Source organism: Bos taurus, chromosome 22 (assembly GCF_002263795.3).
Source record: "Bos taurus isolate L1 Dominette 01449 registration number 42190680 breed Hereford chromosome 22, ARS-UCD2.0, whole genome shotgun sequence".
Lineage (NCBI taxonomy): Eukaryota > Metazoa > Chordata > Mammalia > Artiodactyla > Bovidae > Bos > Bos taurus.
The window spans coordinates 5,619,869-5,639,714 of NC_037349.1; the positions used below are offsets into that span (position 1 = coordinate 5,619,869).

The window sequence follows — 19,846 nt, forward strand, 5'->3', positions numbered from 1 at the left end:
AATACATATTATATTAAAAGTTATATTAAAAGACAAAATAGCATACTTATTACGCCTATAGAATATCTTCAGTTTATTTTAATATTGTGAAGTAGCTGTCCGAGATATTGAGATTTACCAAAGTTCCTCAGCTCACTGGAATTATTTGGCTCTGAGTGGCATTAGTCAGTTTTTGCTGTGTAACAACCCCACCCCCGCTGCCAAATCCAACTTTCTGCAACATTTATTTTTCATACTCAAAGCTGTGCAAGTCAGCTAGAGTGGCTCTGCCTCAATATGAGCAGGCTCAGATCTGCTCTACCTTTGAACCAGAGGCTATTTGAGACAAATTTTTCCCATAGTGATGACAAAAGAACAAGAGGACAAGCTCTCCCAGGCCAGCCACCTCGCCTCATGTCATCCTAGTCACGCAGCGGAGCCCACATTCAGGGTGAGCGCAGGACATACACTCCCTCCAGAGCAGCAGGCACTGCAAAGTGTCAGGTCAAAGGTCACAGATGTATACACCCCCACAGAGAGGCAGTAACCTCACTGAACCTACAACGAAAGCGAAACCATGGAGGAAGGAAGAACCCCACTGACTGGCTTTCAGAGGGGCTACACGTAGCCACAGACCAGACGTGGAGGACGGCAGGTAGGGACAGTACTCACCTCCCTGAGGGACGTGCCCTGCGCTGGTGTGACCACAGCTCTTGGAGACCTCAGAGCGCTTCTGCAGCATGAAGGTCACAATTCCAGAAGCAACCTACAGGGAAGTATGAGTCAAGATTTTAAAAGCCCGTGTCAGCTCTGTGAGGAGAATCTCAGGAATAATCTGGCATTAGCCCTGGTGTGCTTCAGTTCCCAGAGGCACTGACTGGGCTGGAAGAAAACCATGCAGAGCCCGAGGCCTTGGAAATAGAAGACAATACATTGTGAACACTTGAAATAAATACACTGCATAAAATCTCTGAAAAATCTTATTATAGTCTAATTCTGAGTAATGTTCATAAAACTGATGAAATAAAAGCTAAAGTCTAACATCACTGATATGCCTATTTGTATACATCCCAAGTTGGTCACTAATTATTCTCTCTTAAAGTATCAACAGCTCATTGATTGTGACAGATGGTTTATTAGGTGTAAGCTTTATTTTTATATGAATAAATTTGATGAAATGTTGTAACTGTTCTTACATAACATTACAGATAAAGCCATGAAATTAAAAGACGCTTACTCCTTGGAAGGAAAGTTGTGACCAACCTAGATAGCATATTCAAAAGCAGAGACATTACTTTGCCAACAAAGGTCCATCCAGTCAAGGCTATGGTTTTTCCAGTGGTTACGTATGTATGTGAGAGTTGGACTATGAAGAAAGCTGAGTGCCGAAGAATTGATGCTTTTGAACTGTGGTGTTGGAGAATACTCTTGAGAGTCTCTTGGACTGCCAGGAGATCCAACCAGTCCATTCTGAAGGAGATCAGTCCTGGATGTTCATTGGAAGGACTGATGCTGAAGCTGAAACTCCAGTACCTTGGCCACCTCATTCGAAGAGCTGACTCATTGGAAAAGACTCTGATGCCGGGATGGATTGGGGGCAGGAGGAGAAGGGGAGGACAGAGGGATGAGATGGCTGGATGGCATCACGGACTCAATGGACATGAGTTTGGGTAAACTCTGGGAGTTGGTGATGGACAGGGAGGCCTGGCGTGCTGCGGTTCATGCGGTCACATAGAGTTGGACACGACTGAGTGACTGAACTGAACAGATAGAGTCTGTACTCCAACTATCAAATAAGCTATGATCACTATGTTTTCCCATGCAGCTTATAAGTGTCTGATTACGGGAACACAGGCTTAAAAAAAAAAAAATTAGATGCCTGATAGAAAAATGCTTCAGTTTGCTACCCAAGTTGATTTTTTCACTCAAAATTATGTTAGTGAGATTTCTCTTATACGTGTAGTTTTTGTTTACTCATTTCCGGTGCTATATTGCATTTCATTGTCTGTGTATCCTGTTTCCAAATTAATTCTTGTACTAATAGTTATTTAAGTTATTACTTCAGTTTGGCATCCCCAAATATTCTTTTCCTTATCATTTATCCTTCCACATATGCTCATGTCACTCCCTAGCAGATGTGCGCCATGGCTGGAGTTTGGCACTGACTGGTTCTAAGTATGTGAAGGAGGGCCCGCTGGGGGATGTGCTGCCTCTCCTCTACTCCATTCATGGTTGAGGCCAAGATTACTCAGGTAAGAGAAACATCCAAGATGCTCTGCACTGGGCCAGGCTTGGTGGATCCTGACTAGCTTGCTCATGCATCTGCAGTTGGTCACGGGGAAGTGGACTGGTCCAGGAAGGTTTCACATTTCTAGAGGCAGCGTGGTTACTGGCCTGTTGACTGGGGCAAAGAGCAGCTGGGCAGAAGTCTCTTATCTTCCAGTAGGCAGGATATCAAGATGGAAGTAGATGCTCCTAAGGCCTGTTAAGTATCGGTATAAGCTAAACATCACCTCTTCAACATTTTATTGGCCAGCCAGCTCCTATTCAAGGGAAATAGTTCAGTTATCTATATTTCTATATAACAAATCACTTCAAAACTAACTACTTTAAAACAATTCATTATTTTACTCACCAATCTATCATTTGGCCAGAGCCCGGTGGGGACAATTCATCTCTGCTCCACTAGATGTCAGCTGGACTAAGGCTGAAGGATCCACTTCCAAGATGGCCCCATCCCATGGCTGGCAAATTCCTGTCCAGGGGAGATTCTCAGCGGGCAGGTTACACTTCTTGAATCATGGGAGATGGATCCTAAGAGACTGGAAATGGAAAATTGCTAGTTTCTTAAGTCTTGGCCCAGAAACTGGTGTAGCATCACTTCTGCCAACTCCTTTTATCACATCCTTATTCAGGAGGAGGGAGACTTGAGACTGTATCTTAAAACTGCCATAAGTGGGCTCTAAGCCCCAGCTTTATGAGAGACGTGACAATGCCACCTTGTAAAGGGCATGGGAACTGGAAGAGGAAAGAGTCGCAGCCATTTTCACAATCAGTGTGAGCGTGAAGGGGGAGAGATTTCTGGTTCAATACTCTCCTTTTACAAAGCTACTATTTACTCATCTCAGCCTTATATTAACTATAACTTATCAAGAGGCAAATTTAGAAAGCCTACTCATTATTTAAATGGCTTGGGATTTTATATAGAAAGGCTTTAAAGTGCCTCCTTTTTATTTCAACATAAATGTTAGTACTTTAGCTCCCCTTGAAAGATGTGAAACCATGTTTTATTGATGGGATAACTATTATGCAACAAGAGCGAGGGTAATCATCTTATTCCACTCCACAGGATGAACATGGCCACTTCTGCACAAAAAAGACAGTGAAATGCTCAATTACAGCTGTGTGGTCAGTGTAAAATCTCTCATTTATATGAGCTGCAGAGTCATTAATTAGACATGGGCAAGGAAAGCTGTGGCCACCTTGGATTTTCTTTAGGCTGTCTTCTCTGTGCTGTATGAGCCACAGCCAAAATGACCTAGAGGCCAACCAGATAGAATCAGTCATTGACTCTCTCCATGCTCATTCATACTCTTCACACGTGACTCCATGGGATAGAACCACTCCTTCAGGGAGGAAATTCTGAACTTCATGCCTCAATTACATTCCCAAATCCCTACTTTCCTTTCCTAGACAGAAACTTAATTTCAATAAGAAGATCTGACCTCCCAGAAGTCCTAAAAATAAAGCGTCTACGATGTCCACCTAGTATGGTTTAATAAGCTTTGTCCAAAAGTTCCACGCCAATTCCACCTCCTGGGGAGCACTGGGGTGGTGATGGCTCTACTCACTGAGACAATTTGAGTCAGTCTTTTTACGGCTTTTCAGCTGCTCTCAGTTAAAAACTGTGTTTGGCAACAAATGATGGAAAACTTTACGTACAATAGCTTTTGAGAAACGGAGTTGCTCTTGTTTCCCTTTTATGTTAATGTTGACTTATTTATTCACTTATTGAAGTATGGTTGATTTACAGCGTTGTACCAATTTCAGGCACACAGCAAGGTGACTGTTACATATTAATATATATTCTTTTTCAGAGTCTTTCCATTATGCGTTATCATAAGATACTGAATACAGTTCCCTGTGGTATACAGTAGGTCCTTATTGTGTATATATTTTTATATGATAGGTTTCAGGGATCATTTCTATAGTTTTTTGTTGTTGTTGTTTCTTTTAATGCACAAAGAAGTATAAAATTCTGGCAACCTCATGATGCAATCAGGTACTTATACTGCTGTTTGGATTTTCTTATTCTATGGTTTTCATCCTCATGTTTGTAACCACAATGTTACCAATCAACATTTTAAAATTTTGGATTGAAATTACTATGACGATCTTCCTAGGGGAAGTGTTTGAGGCTGTAGACAACAGAAGAGGAATCAGCCAAGAAACATGAGGAGCCCGGAGCCTTTATTCATTTAGGTTAAGGCCATTCTGAAAACACTCTTAAAATACATGTACCTGTGGTTTTTTAAATTATCTTTTTAATAAACAGATTGGTCTAAAGTTTCTTGTCTTTTGGAACTGAAAGAATCTTAACTGATACAAACTGTATATTGCATATAAAGTAATTTCAGTTCAGTTCAGTCACTCAGTCGTGTCCGACTCTTTGTGACCTCATGAACCACAACACGCCAGGCCTCCCTGTCCATCACCAACTCCCGGAGTTCATCCAAACCCATGTCCATTGTGTTGGTGATATCTGAAGGTCTCTAAATCTATCTTTAAAAAATATTTATTGAATGTATTTGCTTTTTGCATTCGTGTAACAAGAACTCACATGGCAAGAATTTGGAACATGAGGAATTCCTGAACTGAATTTGGGAAAAACTACAAAAGTTGTATTTAGAGGGGACAGATAGTCTTGGATGCTTATAACAGAAGTAGAGACTGAAATTTATTGAGCTAATCACCAGTGCCAGAATTAAGAAAAGGACTGAATATACGTAGGCATTTTCAAGATGGTGGAGAAGACATGGAAATCATCTTCCTTCCTACAAATACATCAGAATACATTTACACATGGAACCACCCCTACAGAACATCTACTGAATGTTGCAAGAAGACCACAGACTTCAAAAAAGGGAAGCTGATCTCCACAAAATGAGATAAGACCAGAGAAGAAAGGAAAAAAATGGACAAAAGAAATGGGATGAGGCCTGCAATTTAGGGAAGGAGATGTGAAAAAGGAAGTTTCTGCACACTGGGAAATCCCCTTACGGAGGGGACAGAAGGGTCCTTTTGAACCTCAGAGGCGGGGAGTGTAGCAGCAAGTGCATGGAAAACAAAGTGGAGAGAATTCACCACGGAGATCAGTGCCGACCAGCACTCCCCAGTGGGACATTTGTACGCCCACCGCAGCAAGTTGGGGCTAGGTGCTGAAGCTCAGACTTCAGAGGCAGACCTCAGGCAGAGGACTGGGGTAGACTGCTGGGAAGATACTCTGGAGGGGCTAGTACAACACAGCTGAGGGAGACCAGAGAAAAGCCTGGGCCAGTCAGAGAGCCAAGAGATCTTTGTTGCAGGGACCCTCTAACTCCCTTCACTCACAATCTGCAGAACACCACCTTTACAAGGGCCAGAAGCAGGGTGGGATGCGGCAGTGGTTTGCGACCCCAGAGGCAGCCAAGCCTGCCGGCCACCAACCACCACAAAAATCCACGGGAGAGCAAGAGGCGGGGGACTGTAACTGCGATCTGGAACCCCAAAGATGAGCAGACTGGCTGGCTGCTGCCTAGGCATACCCAAGTACTAGAGGTAGGAGATAAGACGCTGCTGCAGTCCCTGACCTCAGAGGTGGGCATGACGGGACTCAAGCTGTGGTATCTTACTGTGGGCCTCTACTGCTGCAGGCACTCCACACATGTCCCAGTTGTGTCTGCTGGACCCCTCACTGCCCCCAGACCAACTGAGCAAGTGAGCCCTGATAAGCCAATGCTTTCGCCCCTCTCTTGTCTGGGCAGGAACAGATGCCAGAGAGAGGCCTACCAACAGAGACGGGACCAAAACAAAACTGAGCAGCAGGGGCCGTGTGACCCAAGAACAGGAGGGGGATTTGCTTGCAGTCATGGGATCAGCAGATTAAATGCCCACAATTAGCTTGAGACTGTGGGCTTCGGGGGCAACTACAGCTGGAGTAAGACCAGTCTAACCTGACCACACAGTGCCCACAGCAGTTCCAGAGACCAACCCGGAAATCCCGAGGGAATTCCCGAGTAGGAAGACTGGTTGGAGCTAATTGTGTGGCAAGGACACTGACAACTGAGGCCGTGGGAGAAATTCTTATTGCCACCCTCTCTATATAGGTTTTCATCTTTTTTCTTTTTCATATTATTCTATTGTTTGTTTTTGTTATTCCTTTTCAGTTTTTTACTTACATTGTCCTTTTTTAATGTTTTTGCTTTTACGTAAACTTATTTTACTTTACCTTTTTCCTATTTCTACAGTACTTTTTTCTTATATTGCATTTTCCCCATGTTTTTGGTTTTCTATTTTTGCTAGTATAGTTTTAGCAGTGTTTGTTTTTATTTAAAACACTTTTTGGGAGTGCCTGAAGTTCTTTGTGAGTTCTTGTCCATTTAATGTTGCTTTTACCATTTGTCTTGGGGTTTTGTCTTTCTGTTCTTTTTTGTTTGATTTTTTCTTCTCTCCCCTCCTCTCATTTTCTCTCTTTCTTTCTCTTCTATGCCATGTAGCTTGTGAAGTCTTGGTGCTCTACCAAGGGGCTGGCCCTGAATCTCAGAGGTGGGAGACCCAAATCCACGTTCACTGGACCACCAGAGGACTCCCAACTTCATGGAATATTAATTGAGAACAGCTCTCCCAAAGGCCTCCATCTCAACACTAAGACCTGGCCCCACTCAAAGGGCAGCAAGCTCCAGGGCAGGATGCCTCACACCAAACAATCAGCAAATCAGGAACACGATCCTACCTAACAGACAGGCTGCCCAAAGCCATACCCAGTTCACAGACACCCCTAAACACCCCACTGAACATGGCACTGATCGTCAGAGAAATAAGATCCAGCTCCCACCAAGAGAACAGAGGCACCAGTTATCCTCACTAAGAAACCTTCACAAGGCACTGGTCCAACCACACCCTCTGGAGGCAGAATCCCCAAATAAGAGGAACCATGACCTTGCAGGCTGCAGAAAGGAGAACCCAAGCAACAGTAAATTAAACAAAATGAAGAGTCAGAGAAACACTCAGCAGATGAAGGAACATGGTAAAAACCCACAAGACCAAACAAATGAAGAGGAAATGGGCAGTGTACCAGGAAAAGAACTCACGCTGCTAAGTCGCTTCAGTCGTGTCCGACTCTGTGAGACCCCATAGACGGCAGCCCACCAGGCTCCCCCATCTCTGGGATTCTCCAGGCATGAACACTGGAGTGGGTTGCCATTTCCTTCCCCAATGCATGAAAGTGAAAAGTGAAAGTGAAGTCACTCAGTCGTGTCCAACTCTTTGCCACCCCATGGACTGTAGCCTACCAGGCTCCTCTGTCCATGGGATTTCCCAGGCAAGAGTACTGGAGTGGGGTGCCATTGCCTTCTCCACAAAGAACTCATAGTAATGACATTAAATATGATCCAAATTCTCAGGAATAAAATGGAGGCACAGATGAACCAAATGAAGGCACAGATCAAGAAAATACAAGAAATGTTTAAGAAGGAGCTAGAAAAAATGAAGAATAGACAACCAGCAATGAACAACACAATAACTGAAATAAAAAATACACTAGAGGGACCCAATAGAATAACTGAGGCAGAAAAATGGTAAGTGAGCTGGAAGATAGAATGGTGGAAACAATGAACGCAAAGCAAAATAAAGAAAACAATGAAAGGAAATGAAAACAGTCTTAGAGACCTTTGAAACAACATTAAGCACACCAACATTCGAATTATAAGAGTCCCAGAAAAAGACAAAAAGAAAGGATCTGAGAAAACATCTGAGGAGATTATAGTCAAAATGGGGCTTCCCTGGTGGCTCAGATGGTAAAGGATCTGCCTACAATGCAGAACACCTGGGTTCGATCCCTGGGTCTGGAAGATCCCCTGGAGAAAAAACTGGCAACCCACTCCAGTATTATTTCCTGGAGAATTCCATGGTCAGGGGAGTCTGGCAGGCTACAGTCCATGGGGTCAATAACAGTCAGACATGACCAAGTATCTAGCACACACACAGGGTCAAAAACTTCCCTAACATAGGAAAGGAAATAGCCACCCTAGTCCAGGAAGTCCAGAGTCTCATGCAGGATTAATGCAAAGAAAAACACACTAAGACACATAGTAATCGAACCAGAAAAAATTAAACCAAGAAAAAATATTAAAAGCAGCAAGGAAAAAGCAACAAGTAACATAGAAGGAAACCCTCATCAGGTTCAGTTAAGTTGCTCAATCACGTCCAACTCTTTGTAACCCCATGGACTGCAGCACGCCAGGCCTCCCTGTCAACAGCTCCCAGAGCTTGCTCAAACTCATGTCCATCAAGTCGGTGATGCCATGTGACCATCTCATCCTCTGTCATCCCCTTCTCCTGCTTTCAATCTTTCCCATAAGGTTAACCACTGATTAATCAGCAGAAACTGCATGCCAGAAAAGAGTGGCAGGATATACTTAAAGTGATGAACAGAAAAGACCTACCACCAACATTACTCTATCCAGCAAGGATCTCATTCAGATTCAATAGAGAAATCAAAATCTTCACAGATAAGCAAAAATTATGAGAATTTAGCCCCACCAAACCAGCTTCCAGAGAAGGCAATGGCACCCCACTCCAGTACTCTTGCCTGGAAAATCCCAGCTGGTTTTGTAAACCAGCTTTACAAAAAATGACAAAGAAATTTCTCTAGGCAAGAAACAGAAAAGAAAGAAAAGTTCTACAAAAACATCCCCAAAACAAGTAAATGGTAACAGGATCATACATATCAATAATTAACTTAAATGTAAATGAATTTTATGCTCCAACCAAAAGACACAGACTGGCTGAAGGGATACAAAAACATGACCTATCAGCTGTCTACAAGAGACCCACTTGAAACTTAGGGACACATACAGACTAAAAGTGAGGGGCTGGAAAAAGATTCCATGCCAATGGAAATTGAAAGCAGGAGTAGCCATACTCATTTAAAATAAAGACCATCACAAGAGATAAGGAAGGACACTACATAATGATCAAGGGTTCCCTCAAAGAAGATATAACAATTATATATGCATCCAACAAAGGAGCAGCTCAATACATAAGGCAAATGCTAACAACTATAAAAGGAGAAATCAACAGCAACATAGCAGTAGTGGAGGACTGTAACACACCACTCACATCAGTGGACAGATCACCCAGAGAGAAAATTAACAAGGAAACACAAGCCTTAAGCGGTACATTGCACCGGATGTTCCTAATTGATATCTATAGAACATTCCATTGAAAAGCAGTAGAATTCAGTTTGTTCCCAAGTTCACATGGAACATTTTCCAGGATATATCACATCTGGGGTCACAAATTAAGCCTTGTATATTTAAGAAAACTGAAATTGTAGTGAGCATTTTTTCTGACCACAGCACTGTAAGATCAGATATCAATCACAGGAAAAAATGGCAAAAAGCACAAACATATGAAGACTAAACACTATGCTTCTAAATAACTAAGAGGTCACTGAAGCAATCAAAGAGGAAATCAAAAAATATCTAGAAACAAATGACAATGAAAACACAACCGAACACCTGTGGGATGCAGCAAAAGCAGTGCTAAAGGGAAGTTTAGAGCAATACAAGCTTACTTCAAGAAACGAGAAAAGCATCAAATAAACAACCCAGCCTTATACCTGAAGCAACAAGAGAAAGAACAAAAAGCCTCCAAAGTTGGTAGACTTTGGATAATAAATCATAAGATGAGAGCAGAAATAAAAAGACATGAAGGAAACAACAGCAAAGATCAATAAAACCAAAACACTGGTTCTTTGAGAAGATAAACAAAATTGACAAACCATTAGCCAGACTCATCAAGGAAAAAAAAAGAAGACTCAAATCAATAAAATTAGAAATGAAAAAGGAGAAATTACAACTGACAATGCAGAAATACCATGGATCATGAGAGACTACTGTAAGCCACTATATGCCAATAAAATGGACAACCTGGAAGAAATGGAAAAAGTCTTTACAAAGTACAATCTCCCAAGACTGAACCAGGAAGAAACAGACAATATTGACAGACCAGTTGTAAGCACTGAAATCAAAACTATGATCAAAAACCTTCCAACAAACAAAAGTCCAGGGCCAGATGGCTTCATATGCAAATTCTACCAAAAGTTTAGAGAAGAGCTAATACCAATCCTGCTCAAACTCTTTCAAAAAATTGCAGAGGACAGAACACTCCCAGACTCATTTGACAAGGCCACCATCACCCTGATACCAAAACCAGACAAGAATATCACACATACAAATGTTTCAGGACAATATCATTGATTTACATAGATGCAAAATCCTCAACAGAGTTCTAGCAGAATCCAAAAACATATTAAAGGGATCATACACCATGATCAAAGGATTTAGTGTAGTCAATGAAGCAGATGTTTTTCTGGAATTCTCTTGCTTTTTCTATGATCCAACGGATACCTACAATTTGATCTCTGATTCCTCTGCCTTTTCTAAATCCAGCTTGAACATCTCAAAGTTCTTGGCTCACCTACTGTTGAAGCATAGCTTGGAGAATTTTGAGCATTACTTTGCTACCATGTGAAATGACTGCAACTGTGTGATACTTTTAACATTGTTTAGCTTTGCCTTTCTTTGGGATTAGAATGAAAACTGACCTTTACCAGTACCGTGGCCACTGCTGAGTTTTCTAAATTTGCTGGCATATTGGGAAAAGGAATACACCAAGGCTGTATATAGTCACCCTGCTTATTCAACTTATATGCAGAGTACATGATGCAAAATGCCAGGCTGGATGAAGCACAAGCTGGAATCAAGATTGCCAGGAGAAATATCATTAACCTCAGATATGCAAGTGACACAACCCTTATGGCAGAAAGTGAAGAGGAACTAAAGAGCCTTTTGATGAAGGTGAAACAGGAGAGTGAAAAAGCTGGCTTAAAACTCAACATTCAAAAAACGAAGATCATAGCATCCAGTCCCATCACTTCGTGGTAAATAGATGGGGAAACAATGGAAACAGTGAGAGACTTAATTTTCTTGGGCTCCAAAATCTCTGCAGATGGTTACTGCAGCCGTGAAATTAAAAGACACTTGCTCTTGGAAGAAAAGCTATGACAAACCTAGATGGCGTATTGCAAAGCAGAAACATTACTTTGCTGACAAAGGTCCATCTAGTCAAAACTATGGTTCTTCCAGTAGTCATTTATGGGTGTGAAAGTTGGACCATAAAGAAGGCTGAGTGCCAAAGAATTGATGCTTTTGAACTGTGGTATTGGAGAAGACTCTTGAGACTCCCTTGGACTGCAAGGAGATCCAACCAGTCCATTCTAAAATCAATCCTGAATATTCACTGGAAGGACTGATGCTGAAGCTCTAATACTTTGGCCACCTGATGTGAAGAGTTGACTCGTTAGAAAAGCCCCTGATGCTGGGAAAGATTGAAGGCAGGAGAAGACGGGGATGACAGAGGATGAGATGGTTGGATGGCATCACCTTCTCAGTGGACATCAAGTTGAGCAACCTTTGGGACATGGTGAAGGACAGAGAAGCCTGGCATGCTACAGTCCATGAGGTTGCAAAGAGTCAGACATGGCTAAGCGGAACACCACCACCACCACCACCATGATCAAGTGGGTTTATTCCAGGGATGCAAGGATACTTTAATATATGCAAAGTGATCAATGTGATATACCATATTAACAAACTGAAAGATAAAAACATATGATCATCTCAATAGATGCAGAGACTTTTTGATAAAATTCAACACCCATTTATGATTAAAGAAATCTGTTCAGAAAAATCAGCTAGAAGAAACCTACCTCAACATAATAAAGGCCATATGCAACAAACACATGGCAAACATTATTCTCAATGATGAAAAACATAAGGGCATTTCCTCTAAGATCAGGAGCAAGACAAGTGTGTCCATTCTTGCCACTATTATTCAATATAGTTTTTGGAAGTCCTAGCCACAATAATCAGAGAAGAAAAAGAAATACAGAGAATCCAGATTGGAAAAGAAGAAGTAAAACTTTCACTGTTTGCAGACAGCATGATAATAAACATAGAAAGCCCTAAAGATGACACCAGAAAATAACTAGAGGTAATTAATGAATTTAGTAAAGTCATAGGACATAAAATTTATGAGAAATCAGAAAGAGAAAATTTTAAATTAAGAAACAATCTAATCCACAACAAAAAATATAAAATATCTAGACATAAACCTACCTAAAGAGAAAATAAAAACCTATATGCAGAAAACTGTGAGGCAGTGATGAAAAAAAATCAAAGATAACACAAACAGATGGAGAGAAATACCATGTTCTTGGATTGGAAGAGTCAACATTGTGAAAATGACTATACTACCCAAAGCTACCTACAGATTCAATGCAATCCCTATTAAAATGCCAATGGCATTTTCCACAGAACTAGAAAAAAAAGTTTCACAATTTGTATGGAAACACAAAAGACTCCAAATAGCCAAAACAATCTTAAGAAAGAAAAATGGAGCTAGAGGAATCAACCTTCCCAACCTCAGACTATATTACAAAGCTACAGTCATCAAGACAGTATGGTACTGGCACAAAAAAAACAGAAATGTAGATCAATGGAACAAGAATAAAGCCAAGGAATAAACCCATATGCCTGTAGGCACCTTATCTTTGACAAAGGAGGCAAGAATATACAACAGAGAGAAGACAGCCTCTTCAGTAAGTGGTGCTGGGATAATGGAGCAGCTACATGTAAAAGAATAAAATCAGAATGCTTTCTAACACCATACACAAAAATAAACTTGAAATGGATTTAAGACTTTAAAAATCAGAATGCTTTCTAACACCATACACAAAAATAAACTAGAAATGGATTTAAGACTTTAATATTTAAGGTCAGAAACTATAAAACTCTTAGAGGAAAACACAGGCAGTTTGAAATCACAGCAAAATTCTCCTTGACCCATCTCCCAGAGAAATGGAAATAAAAACAAAAATAAACAGGTAGGACCCAGTTAAACTTAAAAGCTTTTGCACAGCAAGGGAAACAATAAACAAGATGAAAAGACAACCTTCAGAATGGGAAAAAACAATTGCAAGCAAAGCAAATGACAAAGGATTACTCTCCAAACTATATAAGAAGCTCATACAGCTCAATATCAGAAAAACAAACAACCCAATCAAAAAACAGGCAGAAGACCCAAACAGACATTTCTCCAAAGACATACAGATGGCCAATAGATTACATGAAAAGATGTTCAACATCACTCATTATTAAAGAGATGCAAATCAAAACTATAATGAGGTATCAGCTCACACTAACCAGAATGACCATCATCAAAACAATGACGAACAATAAGTGCTGGAGAGGATGTGTAGAAAGGGGACCCTACTGCACTGCTGGTGGGGGTGCAAACTGATGCAGCCCCGATGGGAGACAGTATGGAGATTTCTTAACAAACTAGGAATAAAACTACCATATAACCCAGGAATTCCACTACTGGGCATATACCCTGAGAAAACCACAATTCAAAAAGACACATGTATCCCAATTTACTATTTGAAATAAATCCCAACAGCACTGTTTACAGCAGGCAGAATAGGGAAGCAACAAAGATGTCCATTGACAGATGAATGGATAAATCAGACATGGTTCATAAATACAACACAATATTACTCAGCCAGAAGAAGGAACAAATATGAGTCAGTTCTAATGAGGTGGATGAACACAGAGCCTATTATACAGAGTGAAGTAAGTCAGAAAGAGAAAACCTATATATTAATGCATATATATATGAAATTTATAAAAACGGTACTGATGAACTCATTTGCAAAGAAGAAATGGAAACACAGATGTAGAGAAGTGACATGTAGACACAGCAGGGGAAGGAGAGGGTAGAATGAATTGAGAAAGTATCATTGACAGATATACTCTATCGTATTTAAAATAAATAACTAGTGGGAAGCTGCTATATAACACAGGGAGCTCAGCCTGGTGTTTTGTGATGCCTTGGAGGGGTGGGATGGGAGGAGGGATGGAGGCTCCAGAGGGAGGGTATATATATACATATATATATATGTGTATATATATATATATATATATATAATTATGACTCATTCATGCGTTGTATGTCAGAAACCAGCACACACTGTAAAGCAATTATTCTCCAATTAAAAAAAAGAAAGGGTTTGCTGAAAAACTTCAAAGAAAGTGAGACAAAGATGATGAAAAAGAAGACATACAGATGGCTAACAAACACATGAAAAGATGCTCAACATCACTCATTATCAGAGAAGTGTGAATCAAAACCACAATGAGGTACCATTTCACACCAGTCAGAATGGCCGCGATCCAAAAGTCTACAAGCAATAAATGCTGGAGAGGGTGTGGAGAAAAGGGAACCCTCTTACACTGTTGGTGGGAATGCAAACTAGTACAGCCACTATGGAGAACAGTGTGGAGATTCCTTAAAAAACTGGAAATAGAACTGCCATATGACCCAGCAATCCCACTGCTGGGCATACGCACTGAGGAAACCAGAATTGAAAGAGACACGTGCACCCCAATGTTCATCACAGCACTGTTTATAATAGCCAGGACATGGAAGCAACCTAGATGTCCATCAGCAGATGAATGGATAAGAAAGCTGTGGTACATATACACAATGGAGTATTACTCAGCCATTAAAAATAATACATTTGAATCAGTTCTAATGAGGTGGATGAAACTGGAGCCTATTATGCAAAGTGAAGTAAGTCAGAAAGAAAAACACCAATACAGAATATTAATGCATATATATCGGAGAAGGCAATGGCACCCCACTCCAGTACTCTTGCTTGGAAAATCCCATGGACAGAGGAGCCTGTTAGGCTGCAATCCATGGGGTCGCTAAGAGTTGGGAAGGACTGAGCGACTTCACTTTCACTTTTCACTTCCATGCACTGGAGAAGGAAATGGCAACCCACTCCAGTGTTCTTGCCTGGAGAATCCCAGGGACGGGGGAACCTGGTGGGCTGCTGTTTATGGGGTCTCACAGAGTCGGAAACGACTGAAGTGACTTAGCAATGCATATATATGGAATTTACAAAGATGGTAACAATGACCGCATATGCAAAACAGCAGAAGAGACACAGTTGTATAGAACAGACTTTTGGACTCTGTGGGAGAAGGCAAGGGTGGGATGATTTGAGAGAATAACATTGAAACATGTATATTACCATATGTGAAATAGATTGCCAGTCCAAGTTTGATGCGTGAAACAGGGCATTCAAAGCCAGTGCACCGGGACAGCCCTGAGGGATGGGATGGGGAGGGAGGTGGGAGGGGGGTTCAGCATGGGGGACACATGTACACCATGGCTGATTCATGTCAATGTATGGCAAAAACCACCACAATATTGTAAAGTAATTAGCCTCCAATTAAAATAAATAAATTATTTTTTTTAAAGGGTTTGCAGAAAAACTCCAAAGAAAGGGAGACAAAGATGAAGAAAAGAGTGAAAGCTTATAAAACAAATCAAAAATAAAATACAGAGGATTAAAAATCATAATAGAAATGTAAAAGTATTTATAGCTGAATTATAATGAGAATTCTATTCACCAAGACTTGTAGGTTGAAACAAAATTGTTACTTGGAAGAGAACAATTCTAAATTCTTGTATTTGAGGGAAAAGGCTAGACTTTAATTTGCTAGATATCCAAGTTAAGAATTTAGAAAAAACAACAAAATAAATCCAAAAAGTAAAGGGAAGAAGAGAAAACAAGTGCAGATCAAAGAACAGGATCAAAAAGCCAGAAGTTAGTTCTTCAAAAAGACTGTGGCAATAGGCCAAGTCTAGTAATATTCAGCAAGGGGAAAAGCAGGCGAGGGGGACAAAGGTAAATAACATTAGGAATGAAAAGCTGGCCCTATTGATAGACTCAGCAGATTAAAGCAAGAACAAAGCAGCATTATGGACAATTTCTATGCTAATGATTTGACAACCATGAAAATGGACAATTTCCTAGAAAAAAAAAGAAGATTCATTCAAGAAGAAATAGAGTCTCCACAGCGCTAGAAGCGTTTAAAAAACAGATTCAGTAATTTAAAAATCTTCCCAGAGGCAAGATCTTTTTTCAGGAGGATTCTATCAAATTTTCAAAGACTATATTTAAAGTATACAAACTCTTCCAGAGAATAAAAGATAATATATTCACAGCCCATTCTAAGAAGGCAGGATGACTCTGATCCAAAACTAGAAAAGAATATGAAAATGACCAGCTTTCTTATTGATAGAATATTTTTATGACCCAAAGGTAGGGAAGAATTTCTTAAACAAAAATCACTGAACAGAAAGAACTGAAAACTTCTACATTAAAATTAATATATATTCATTGAGAACCACCATCCAGTGCACAAAGACATCATAAAATAAGGGAAAATTTCAAAACACATATAATAGACAAAGGATTAATATCTAGAGTATTGAAAGAATTCTTTAAATCAGAAAAACAAACAAAAAATGGACAGACATGAACTGGTATTTCACATGGAAAAGAATTACAAATAGCAAATAAACATAAGAAAAGATGACCAACTGCATTATCATTGAAGGAAATGCAAATTAAGACCATAAGAAGTTACATTTTAAATAGAATCCATGGCAAAAATTAAGAAATTTGACAATGCTATGCCCAAAGGATGCAAGTCAATGAGAACTCTTCTGCACTTGATTGGAAGGTAACTTGTTAGAACAATTGTGGTAAGCAATTTGCTCTTCCTTATAAATTCAAGTGTTCACATATCATAAGACACAACCACACCTTGCTTGAGTAACACCTTAGAGAAACTTGCCCATATGTACCATTACTAGAGTGATCATAACAGGACTGTTGCAAATAAGTGACAAATTTAAAATGTCCATCAGTAGGAGATGGGGTAAATAAACTGTGGAATATTCACACTGGGGACTATTTTATACCACTATCAATTGAACACAGAGGTTACGAGAAAAGGAACCGTCATGGAGCGTTGACGGGAGTTACTAACTAGTTCAGAGAATTCAATGAGCAATTTGGTATTATTTCCTATATATATATATACATTTTGTCATTTATTTCCAGTATGCATATGTGCTAACTCATGTCTGACTCTTTACGACTCTTTGGACTGTAACCTGCCAGGCTCCTCTGTCCATGGGATTTTCCAGGCAAGAATACTGGAGCGGGTTGCCGTTTCCTCCTGAAGAAGATTTTTCCAACCCAGGAATCGAACCCTCATCTCCTGTATCTCCTGCACTACAGGCAGATTCTTTACTGCGGAGCCATCGGGAAAGCCCAGAGAACCTCTCAAACGGGTCCATGAGGAGGCATGTGCGAGGATGCTCATTTCAGCACTGTTTGTGAAAGCAAGACTCACCTCCAAAGGGACAAGTAGAATGTGACAAGTGTATGTGATGGAACACTGTGGAAACTGCAATAGGCAGGAAAACAAACCAGACTCACCAAGTGCACATAAAGAGTTCTTTAAAACATAACATCGAGTGGGAGAAACAGCATTTGATTAGCATTTCAGCTATACTTATGTAAATTTAAATAAACATACACACCACCAAACATTCTCAAAGTACACCAACGTCTAAATACTATTGAAGTAGAGGAAGTTCACTTCTTAAATACAGCAGTTCAGCTGTATTTCAGTTCAGTCGCTCAGTCGTGTCCGACTCTTTGTGACCCCATGAACCACAGCACACCAGGCCTCGCTGTCCATCACCAACCCCAGGAGTTCACCCAAACTCATGTCCATCGAGTCGGTGACGCCATCCAACCATCTCATCCTCTGTCGTCCCCTTCTCCTCCTGCCCTCAATCTTTCCCTGTATCAGGGTCTTTTCAAATGAGTCAGCTCTTTGCATCAGGTGGCCAAAGTATTGGCGTTTCAGCAGCAGCAGACTGAGTGTCTAAGAGGCAAAATGGCATTGGAAGTGGGGATGGAAGAGAATAAAATAAACGTGGGGGACTTCTTTAGTGGTCCAATGGTTAAGAACCTGCCTTCCAATGCAGGGGGTGTGAGTTTGACCCCTGGTCAGGGAACTGAGATCCCATATGCCAATGGTCAACCAAACCTGAGTGCCCCAACAACAGAGCCTGCTCGCCACAACTAGAGAGAAGCCTGGGCACTGCAACTGAGACCCAACATAGCCAAAAATAAGTAAATTAATGTTTTTAAAAATGAAAATATTAGTATAAAACAAAAGAAGATGCCTGCATAGATTAAAGCAGGGATCAGGCCAGCAACTGCAGTGTGCACTCAAACTCCTCTCTGTGCAGTTGAGTCTCTCACAAACGCATGCACACACACACAGTCATTCATTTTCAGGGAGGTTTTAAAACTACCCATAAATCTACTGAACCCTCGGATCTTATAGCCTTTGTTTTATCACAACAATTGACTTGTTATCAGAGACCAGGTTAGTTCGACAGGACTTACACCAGTAATTGTCAAATTCTTCTCCAAATTCCCACAGATAGAACATTGCTTGGTTATCTTCTAGAATTGTTTTCAATTTTTTCTATCAACTATTAGATATGTGGGCTTTCCCTGTAGCTCAGCTGGTAAAGAATCGGCCTGCAATGCAGGAGACTCCAGTTTGATTCCTGGGTCAGGAAGTTCTCCTGGAGAAGGGATAGGCAACCCACTCCAATATTCATGGGCTTCCCTGGTGGCTCAGATGGTAAAGAATCCACCTGTAATGAAGGAGACCTGGGTTCGATACCTGGGTTGGGAAGATCCCCTGGAGGAGGGCATGGCAACCCACTGCAGTATTCTTGTCTGGAGAATCCTCATGAACAGAGAAGCTTGGCCGGCTCCAGTCCATGGGATCACAGAGTTGGATACGGCTGAGGGACAAAGCATAGCATTAGGTCTGTAATTCCTAGGATCTCCCTTTTGAAAAACAGGTCATATTTTTCCCAGCTTTACCTTTCTTGTGTCTCTCCCATTCTCCAAAAATTTTCAAATATGGACAATAATAATAATCTTAAAATAATAAACAAGATAAAACCTGCGAGTGCTTTCAGGACTCTGGAATGTGACCTGTCTGAGCTTGTTGGGGTAAATGCATTTAAAGCAGCTTTTTGATTTCTTTGCTAACTCATTAATACTTGCTGCATCTTCATACTAAGACATTGATTACTCACTAAAGGCCACAGCTTTTGCAAAAAGCTTCTGTGATTTAGAACAATACATAAAAATATAAACATAGCATGGAGACAGAACTAGCAGTGGAATATGAAACTGCTCATTCAATATTCAACTGACTATGTTTAAAAGGAATTTACATGGTGATGTCATGAGTAAGAACCAGAAATGTGAATTCTAGTTTCCTATTGCCCATTAATGACCTTCATCTGTAAAATGGTGCATATATTTGTCAGGATCAAATGGGACAATGGATGCAAAATATCCCTGTAAATGTCAAAGAATTTCTAAAAAATGAACATTTTATTTTTTTATTTCTACAACTGTGTCTGAAGAAGTGGAAGGGTATATTCACTAAGATGTGTCTTGTTACTCAAGCAGTAAGAGGGATGTATTAGTTGAGCGTCTGGAGAAGCTAGATGGGCAGGCAGTGCCCACCTCCCCTCCCTCAGTTTTCAGCCCCAGGTCCTCCGCTCATGCCCACTT

At 40.6% G+C, this 19,846-nt stretch overlaps 2 long non-coding RNA genes across 3 annotated transcripts in view; one reads left to right on the top strand and one right to left on the bottom strand.

The window, feature by feature from the left end:
- Positions 1–19,846, top strand: part of LOC132343472 (uncharacterized) — a 43,908-nt gene that overhangs the window by 20,827 nt on the left and 3,235 nt on the right. For both annotated transcript variants that reach the window (XR_009492319.1, XR_009492320.1), the window contains one exon: positions 2,115–2,231. This is a non-coding gene — a long non-coding RNA (uncharacterized lncRNA). The remainder of the gene's footprint in view (positions 1–2,114; positions 2,232–19,846) is intronic.
- On the bottom strand, positions 658–19,112 carry LOC132343473 (uncharacterized). Its single transcript, XR_009492321.1, has 3 exons — positions 18,936–19,112; positions 2,615–2,801; positions 658–745 (listed from the first exon to the last, which is right to left on the bottom strand). It is a non-coding gene; the product is annotated as an uncharacterized lncRNA (long non-coding RNA).